The sequence below is a fragment of the Carcharhinus amblyrhynchos genome, chromosome 10 (genome assembly GCF_965287045.1).
Source record: "Carcharhinus amblyrhynchos chromosome 10, sCarAmb.v2.hapA, whole genome shotgun sequence".
Lineage (NCBI taxonomy): Eukaryota > Metazoa > Chordata > Chondrichthyes > Carcharhiniformes > Carcharhinidae > Carcharhinus > Carcharhinus amblyrhynchos.
In genome coordinates, this window is record NC_137333.1 from 28,598,223 (window position 1) to 28,606,671 (window position 8,449).

The 8,449-nt window shown below is 43.7% G+C and overlaps 1 protein-coding gene across 1 annotated transcript in view; it reads right to left on the reverse strand.

The window, feature by feature from the left end:
- Positions 1–3,194, reverse strand: part of LOC145349481 (cilium assembly protein DZIP1-like) — a 390,694-nt gene extending 387,500 nt beyond the window's left edge. Inside the window, exon 1 of the mRNA XM_080198019.1 lies at positions 2,768–3,194. The gene's annotated coding sequence lies outside the window, so the exon portion shown is untranslated. The remainder of the gene's footprint in view (positions 1–2,767) is intronic.
- Between the last annotated feature and the right edge of the window lie 5,255 nt (positions 3,195–8,449).

Consider the following 8,449-nt stretch of genomic DNA (forward strand, 5'->3'; position numbering starts at 1 on the left):
CTGGATTTTAATGCTCCTCGTACAATTCTGTCAACTTTTCTTTGAAAGCACAACTTATAATTTTCATTATTCAGCAAGGATGGTATTCATTATTGGCTGTCAAGTACATACATAACCACTGATTGCAAGTAAAACAGACACACCACATATTACAACTTAAATTCAGCCAAAATTGAAATTATATCTTTAAGGTAATTCCATGCAAATAGAAAAATGCATTGAAAAATTCCTCAAATTTGGAGGATATTCTGATTTAATACCTTTTACAGAGCTTACATAAAAATATGCTGGAAGATTTGATTGTTAAAGTTTACTTTTACACAGGAGTCCAGCAAAAGACAGGTAATTAACAACTCAGACGATGATAATCTGCTAACAGAAACTAACTGTTTATTGTACCATCTTTACTATCTGCCTCATTTTACATCCTCTTGCAACAATCAATCTGCCACATTCAGCAGATTTTAATCACTAAAATCATTTTTAAAAATGTAATCCTGGAACCAACTACCACAATGCAATAAAAGCAGAAAAATGTTGGAAATATTCTACAGTTCTGACAGCATCTGAGGAAAGAGAGATAGGGTTAACATTTCTGTTTGTGCCCATTCATCATAGAATCCCTACAATACAGAAGGAGGCCATTCAGCCCATTGAGCCTACACCAACTCTCTGACAGTGTACTTTTCATAGAATCAAACAGTGCAGAAGGAAGCCATTCAGCTGATTGAGTCTGTACCAACCACAATAACACTCAGGTCCTATCCTCATAACCCCATGCATTTACCCTAACTAGTCCCCCTGACACTAAGGGGCAATTTAACATGGCCAACCCACCTAACCCACTCATCTTTGTACAGTGGGAAGAAACCAGAGCACCTGGAGGAAACCCACACAGACACAGGGAGAATGTGTAACATCCACACACTCAGTGACCCAAGCCGGGAATTGAACCCAGGTTCTTGGCAGCAATGCAAACCACTGTGCCACACCTTACGCAGGCTCTTTCTCCCATTCTATCCCCCTAACCCCACACATTTACCATGGCTAAACCTTCAACCTACACAATTTGGGACACTAAACTGCAATTTAGCATAGCTAATCCACCTATCCTTGCACATCTTTGGATTGTGGGAGGAACACAGTAAGAAGTCTGACAACAGGAATAGTCAGCATGGATTTGTCAAGGGCAGGTCGTGCCTTACGAGCCTAGTTGAGTTCTTCGATAATGTGACTGAACACATTGACGAAGGAAGTGCCGTGGACGTGGTGTACATGGACTTCAGCAAGGCGTTTGATAAGGTCCCCCATGCAAGACTTCTTGAGAAGGTGAGAGGGCATGGGATCCGAGGGCCTTTGGCCTTGTGGATCAAGAACTGGCTTGCCTGCAGAAGGCAGAAAGTGGTTGTGGATGGGTCTTTTTCTGAATGGAGGTCAGTCACCAGTGGAGTGCCCCAGGGATCTGTTCTAGGACCCTTGCTGTTTGTCATTTTCATAAATGACCTGGATGAGGAAGTGGAAGGATGGGTAAGTTCGCTGATGACACGAAGGTCGGTGGTGTTGTGGATGGTCTGGAAGAATGGCAAAAGTTGCAGCAGGACATAAATAGGATGCAGGACTGGGCGGAGAAGTGGCAGATGGACTTCAACGCGGATAAATGCGTAGTCGTCCATTTTGGCAGAACCAACGGGATGAATGAGTACACTATCAAGGGCAGGAGTCTTGGTAGTGTCGAGGAGCAGAAGGATCTTGGGGTCCGGGTCCACAGGACTCTTAAATCGGCCTCGCAGGTGGAAGAGGTGGTCAAGAAGGCGTATGGTGTACTGGCCTTCATAAATCGAGGGATTGAGTTTAGGAGTCGGGAGGTAATGCTGCAACTTTATAAGACCCTTGTCAGGCCTCATTTGGAGTACTGTGCGCAGTTCTGGTCGCCTCACTATAGGAAAGACGTAGAAGCTATTGAAAGGGTACAGAGGAGATTCTGGATGTTGCCTGGACTGGGAGGCATGCCTTATGAAGTTAGGTTGAGGGAGCTGGGTCTCTTTTCCCTGGAGAGACGTAGGTTGAGAGGCGACCTGATAGAGGTTTATAAAATGTTGAGAGGAATAGATAGGGTGGATTCTCAGAGGCTATTTCCCCGGGTTGAAATGGTCGCTACGAGAGGACACAGGTTTAAGGTGCGGGGAGGAAAGTACAGAAGTGATGTTAGGGGTAAGTTTTTCACTCAGAGGGTGGTGAGTGAATGGAATCGGCTGCCGTCAGTGGTGGTGGAGGCGAACTCGCTGGGGTCTTTTAAAAGACTTCTGGATGAGTATATGGGGTTTTATGGGATTGGGGGTTATAGATAGGTGTTGATGTGATCGGTGCAACTCGTGGGCCGAAGGGCCTGTTTGTGCTGTAGTGTTCTATGTTCTAACACCAGATTAAAGTCCAACAGGTTTATTTGGTAGCAAAAGCCACTAGCTTTCCGAGCGCAGGCTGCCCCTTAGTCAGGTGTGTTCATCCCAGTCCAACGCCGGCATCTCCACATTGTGGGAGGAAACCAGAGTATCGGAAGATACGAGGGAAACGTGCAAAATTCACACTCATCTAAGACTGTGGATAAATCAAATCCCAGGTGCTGTGAGACAGCAGTGCTAACCACTATGCCACCCGATCGTGCTGGATATTCCCAGCAGTTTCTGTGTTTATTTCAGATTTCCAGCATCCGCTCCTTCAATATTTACTGTATATGGTAAATAATAAACACTGCCATAATGGAACTTACTGTATGGGTAAAATGGTTCCACAACTTCACCTTGTGGCTAATATTCAGCTTCTTCCCCCTCTCTAACCGGTTAACTGTCAAACTAATTAAGCCTGTTCATCTGTCACCACCGCTCTCACCAGTCAACTCCGTCGAACCTGTTAATTTCCTTCTTCCTTTCCCGCTTTAACGGGATAACTCCATCAAAGTGTTTTTTTTCTTCAACTCTAACCTGTAAACTCGCTCAAATTGATTTACCTGTCTCTCCCCTTCCCTGGTCAAACAGGTTAGTCTGGGGTTTTCCGCCCTCCCCACGCATTCTAACTCGATCAAACGGGTTAATCTTCCGCTGTCCCTCTCCCAGGCCAGCTGGTTATCTTTGTCGAGCCGACTTTATCGGTTAACCCGCTCAAATCTCGCTCCCCGCTCGAACCGGTTAACCCTCCCTGTTCACCAACCGCCCTCTGGTCACGGTCACCTGCGCGTGTATTCCATTGCTTAGCAACGGAGCTGAACCTCCGATTATGACGCCCTCGCTTTCACCAATCGCCGCTAACGTTTTAGCGGTCCCTTTTTAAACCACAACATCCAACTGTCCGCTTTCAAGGGAAGCGAGCAGCCAGATTTCCGGGGCTAGTTATAGTCTCCGTCCCTTCTGCTGCTGCTTCGCTTTTCGAGTATATTTCGCAAGTTGATAAAAAACAGATATTCCGCCTATATGTGTATTGATGTTTTATTTGTACAATTTAAATATTTTCTTCACAACCATAAACAATCTTAGAATTGAACTGATTGGATTTGTTTTTACTTTGGCAGGTGGACAAAATAAACGATGAGGTATTCCGTCTTCAACGGATGCCTTATAAATCATCTGCGCCAGCTAAACAGACTAGGATCAGAATTTGCAAACAGTTTGGGAGGTGTGGCACATTAGAAGCAGTGTTATCAGGGCCAGAGATAAAGCTTGGCAAATGTGTAGAAAGTGAAGAGGAGTTAGAGAATGATGTTTTAGAGGTTATGGTAACGGAAGAAAGCACATCATAAATGAGCGAATTTATGGTGCTGATACACAGCAATAAATTTAGCAGATAATGCCATAATCCTTGAACGTTTAGACTGAATTTTAGAACGCGAAGGATAATGTTGAATTCATACAAAACTTTAGTTAGGCTGCTGTTGAACTATTATTGTCAACAGGAAGGACATAACACAATGAAAAAAGTGACACTGGAATGTTATTAGACTTAGGAGGTTTATAGTTATGAGGGAGACTTGAGACTTAATTAGTTTTCCCTTGGAGTGGAGACAGTCAAATGTCGTCATAAACATGAAGGAATATAGCAAAATTAGTCGTGACATGTTGGCTTCTACAGTCAGATTATTGTAAGGCAGCATAACAAAATAATAAAAATTAAGGTAGAGGTGAGAATAAAATTCTTTCCGCAGAGACTAGTCAGATTGTGCAGTTTTCTGTCTCCAGTTTCTTCCTACTTACAGTGTTACCTCTGATGCCTCCAATGATTTTCTAGTTTCAGAGTGAGCAAGGCATGAAAATTCTGCCCAGCAAATCACCTTCACCCCTTTGCTTGCTGATGTACTTTATGTTCTAGTCAAGCAATGCCTTAATTTTAAAATTATCATCATGATTTTCAGGTCCCCCATAGTCTCGCTTTTCCCTATCTCCAGAACCTCCTCCAACCCAAATATCTTTTGTGATGACTGTTCTGACCTCTTAAAAATCCTTGATTTTAATTGTCCCATCATTGGCATCAATTCACTCCATCTGCTTCTGTTTTTAACTTCACTTCCCTTCTTTAAGGCATTCCACAAAAACCCGACTCTTTTGTCTAAGCTTTTGGTTTCCTACCCAAAAATGTAGGTATGTTCCCCAGTCAATTTTTTTATAACACTTTTGTGAAACACCTTAGAATGTTTTACTACATTAAAGGTGCCATGCAAATACAGTTTGTTGTGATTGATGTTCACAACTTATTTTTAAAATAAATATTAAAGCATGATACTAACATCTTACTAGTATTAAAAAAATTCACACATCTGATCAGAAATTTAAATCATTAATATGTTAACCCCAAGTTAGCACTATAAAATGGCAGCTTGACAGAAAAGCTCACAATTGTGATTCTTTAGGAAATGTATTCTAATTGTCTTGCAGTTTGTAAGCCACCTTTTTTTTGTTGTGGAGGGCTGCCTGCTTGGATGTCCTTTAATTGCTGCTTAAATGGGGTTTTGTTTATTTTTACTCTGGGCTTAATGCATTTTCTGGGCATTTACAAACTTTTGAATTGTTGGGGAAGGAATGATTAACAGGTCGGGTGACAAGAGTTCTTTCATTTTCAGTTTGAGCTGCTGGCTGCTGTTTTACTTAAAGTTGGATGCAGCATTCTGTCTGTATGTCTCTCTCTCTCCCTTTTTTTTGGGAGACAATTCTGACTTCAAGCTTGTATGTGTCAAGAAAGCTGCAGAACTGATGGCATCACTTAAGCATTCTTATTTGCTGTGCTAAAGTACTGAATGGAGATATACCCAAGAGTTCACCACTGAGTCTACATGGATTGAACTGAGAAATGAGAACAGGGAAATCACTTTGATAGGATTGTACTATAGGCCCCCAAATAGTCAGCGGGAAATAAGTAACGAGATTACAGATAGCTCCAAGAAAAATAGGGTGATAATAGTCGGAGATTTTAACCTTAACTCTGGGACAGTCATAATGTTGAAGGCTTGGATAGAGAGAAATTTGTTCAGTGGATTTAGGAGGAATTTCTCATTCACTTTGTGGATGGCCTGACCAGAGAGGGGGCAAAACTTGACCTCCTCTTGGGAAATAAGGAAGAGCAGGTGACAGAAGTGTTAGTGAGGGATCACTTTGGGACCAGTGACCATAATTCCATTAGCTTTAAGATAGCTATGGAGAATGATAGGTCTGGCCCAAAAGTTAAAATTCTAAACTGGGGCAAGGGCCAATTTTGATGGTATCAGGCAGGAACTTTCAGCAGTTAATTGGGGGAGTCTGTGGGAAGGCAAAGGGACGTCTGGTAAGTGGGACGCTTTCAAAAGTGTGTTAACCAGAGTTCAGGGTAAGCACATTCTCTTAGGGTGAAGGGTAAGGCTGGTAGAAGTAGTGAACCCTGGGTGACTTGGGATATTGAGGCCCTGGTCAAAACGAAAAAGGAGGCACATGACATGCACAGGCAGCTGGGATCAAGTGAAACCCTTGAAGAGTATAGAGGGTACAGGACTAGAGTTAAGAGAGAAATCAGGAGTGCAAAGAGAGGACACAAGATTGCTTTGGCAGATAAGGCAAAGGAGAATCCAAAGAACTTCTACAAATACAAAAAGAGCAAAAGAGTAACTAGGGAGAGAGTAGGACTTAAGGATCAACAAGGTAATCTATATGTGGATCTACAAGAGATGGGTGAGATCCTAGATGAATATTTCTCATCAGTATTCATTTAAGAAAAACATGGCTGTTAGGGAACTTGAGGAAATAAATAGTGGTCTCTTGCGGAGTGAACATATAACAGAGAAGGTGGTGCTGGAAGTCTTAAAGTGCATCAAGGTAGATAAATCCCTGGGACCTAATGAAGTGTATCCCAGGACACTGTGGGGGGCTAGGGCTAGGATATTTCAATTATCGATAGTCACAAGTGAGGTGCTTGAAGATTGAAAGATGGCAAATGTTGTGTTTTTGTTTAAGAAGGGCTGCAGGAAAAAGCCTGGGAACCACAGGCCGGTGAGCTTCACATCTTTATTGGGTAAGTTGTTGGAAGGTTTTTTGAGAGACAGGATCTACAGGCATTTAGAGGCGCAAAGACTGATAAGGAACAGTCAGCATGGCTTTGTGAGTGAAAAATCATGTCTCACAAATTTGATTGAATTTTTTGAAGGGGTAACGAAGAAAATAGATGAGGGCAATGCAGTTCATGTTGTCTACATTGACTTTAGCAAGATATCACTTGGTAAATAAGTGCGGCGTGCAGGAATGGGACGGCCGTAGTTATGGGGGATTTCAATCTGCACATTGATTGGTCGACCCATGTTGGACGCGGGGGGCTCGAGGAAGAGTTCTTGGAATGCTGCCGGGATAGTTTCCTCGAACAGTGTGTGTTGGAGCCGACGAGGGAGCGAGCTATCTTGGATCTGGTGTTATGTAATGAGGCGGGTAGAATTAGGGACCTTGTGGTGAAGGATCCTCTTGGGGAGAGTGATCATTGTATGGTGGAGTTTCTGGTGCAGATGGAGGAGGAGAAAGTGGGTTCCCGGACACGCGTCCTTTGTTTGAATAGAGGGGAGTACGGTAGGATGAGGGAAGAATTGGCGAATGTGGACTGGGGGAGTGCGTTGGAGGGAGGGTCTGTTGAGGAGCAGTGGAGGATCTTTAAGGAGATCTTTCTTGGTGCTCAGCAGAAATTTATTCCGATGGTCAAAAAGGATAGTAGGAGGAGAGGTAATAAGCCATGGATAACGAAGGAGGTGAAGGAAAGTGTTAAATTAAAAGCGGAGGAATTTAGAGTAGCTAAGAGCAGTGGGCGAGAAGAGGATTGGGAGAGGTTTAAATGTCAACAAAGATTGACAAAGAAGTTGATAAAGAAGGGTAGGAGAAACTATGAAGCTGGGCTAGCGCTTAATATAAAAAAGGATAGCAAGAGTTTTTATAAATATATAAAAAGGAAGAGGCTGGCTAGGGTGAATGTTGGTCCTTTAGAGGATGAGAAAGGGGACCTAGTGGTAGGGGATGGGGATATGGCTAAGGTATTGAATAACTTTTTTGTTTCTGTCTTCACGGAGGAGGACGTGAATAATTTGCCGGGTGTTAGCGATGGAAAGGTGGTAGGACTGGAGGGTCTTAATGACATTACTGTTATTAGAGAGGCGGTGCTCGACAGACTGGAGGGGCTGATTGTGGACAAGTCCCCAGGACCGGATGGAATGCATCCGAGGGTTCTGAAAGAAATGGCGGAGGTGATAGTGGATGCCTTGGTGGTTATTTTCCAGACGTCGCTGGATTCCGGGGAAGTGCCGGATGATTGGAAAACGGCTAATGTTACGCCGTTGTTTAAGAAGGGTGCCAGGCAAAAGGCGGGGAATTATAGGCCGGTTAGTTTAACGTCTGTGGTAGGTAAAATGTTAGAATCTGTCATTAAGGAGGAAATTGCGAGGCATCTTGAAGGGAATTGCTTGATAGAGCAGACACAGCACGGTTTCATTAAAGGGAAGTCGTGTCTGACAAATTTACTGGAGTTCTATGAGGATGTGTCTAGGGCGGTGGATAGAGGAGAGCCGGTGGATGTGGTCTTTCTAGATTTTCAGAAGGCGTTTGACAAAGTACCTCACAAGAGGATATTGCAGAAGGTCGAGGGACATGGAGTTGGGGGTAGGGTGTTAGCGTGGATAGAGGATTGGTTGTCAAATAGGAGACAGAGAGTGGGGGTCAACGGGTGCTATTCGGATTGGCGGATGGTGACTAGTGGAGTGCCCCAGGGGTCGGTGCTGGGGCCTCAGCTTTTTACCATTTATATAGATGCCTTCATGGCGAGGGGGATTGAATATAAAAGTAGGGAGGTCTTGCTGCAGCTGTATAGGGCATTGGTGAGGCCGCAGCTGGAGTACTGTGTGCAATTTTGGGTGCCGCACCTGCGCAAAGATATTTTGGCCTTGGAGGGAGTGCAGAGGAGGTTTACT